This window comes from Amblyomma maculatum, unplaced genomic scaffold (genome assembly GCF_055883805.1).
Source record: "Amblyomma maculatum isolate TAMU_Amacu unplaced genomic scaffold, ASM5588380v1 scaffold_13, whole genome shotgun sequence".
In the NCBI taxonomy this organism is placed as follows: Eukaryota; Metazoa; Arthropoda; class Arachnida; order Ixodida; family Ixodidae; genus Amblyomma; species Amblyomma maculatum.
The window spans coordinates 27,773,698-27,774,684 of NW_028146738.1; the positions used below are offsets into that span (position 1 = coordinate 27,773,698).

The 987-nt window shown below is 53.0% G+C and overlaps 1 pseudogene; it reads right to left on the reverse strand.

Moving 5' to 3' along the window:
* Positions 1-246: 246 nt before the first annotated feature.
* Positions 247-786, reverse strand: LOC146172449 (ubiquitin-conjugating enzyme E2 S pseudogene; annotated as a pseudogene).
* Positions 787-987: the final 201 nt, after the last annotated feature.

Genomic DNA, 987 nt, shown 5'->3' on the forward strand with positions numbered 1-987 from the left:
TTATTTCGGCCTTATTTTGTACACCTGTACTTAGCATCAAGAATCATCGCCTTTCCATTCTGAGCATTTTGACCCTTTAAACACATTTATCATTTTTCATTTTTTATATATTTGGTTTGGTTTGTGGAGTTTAATGTCCCAAAGTGACTCAGGCTATAAGACACCATAGGGACGATTCTGGAAATTTCGACCACATGGGTTCTTAAACGTGCACTAACAGCGCACAGCATACGAGCGCATTGCATTTCACCTCCATCGAAAAGCGGTTGCCGATGCCAAGATACGATCCCGCAAACGTGAGCACATGAGCGCCTTAACTTCTGCAACACATCGGCGGGTGTTAGTGATATATTCATACCTCTCGAGCAGCATGCGGCCAGCCTCCTTGTTGAGCGTCGACTCTGGGTTGGGGGCGATGAGTAGCCACTTGATGGTGAGCAGGATGTTCTTGACGCCCAGGTCTGGCTTCCAGTCCTTCTTCAGGGTGCTGACGCAGATTTCGTCTGATGGAACGGCCACGTACGGGTGGGAGATGTGCGTCGTGGAGAAACCCCGTGGCGGCGACGCCGGCAAGTCCTTCGGTAGCACCAGGCGCAGTTTGAAGACACCGCCAGCGTAGGAGGTGCCCTGAGGTCCCTCGATGGTGGCCTCAGTATATGGAACGTCCTCTTCGTTGACGATGACCCGGATTCGCTCGGGTGACTGACGAACCAGCTCGTAGAGCTCCCGCGAGACCTGCCGCAGAACCTGCGGTGGAACGTGTTGGACGTTCGTGCTACTGGACATTTTGAAACCAGCCAACCAACACACGACGGTCTGTTTCGGAACAGGCACCGAAGGAACAGCGAGCAGCACAGCGTCGGACGAACCGCCAACACCGCCTGGCACGGCGGTCATCTCGCGACTACTTTTCAACGTGGCTATAATAGGACTCGAGAGACAACTCGTGAAGATCGAAGGCATACAGCACGCCATGTACGCTGACGA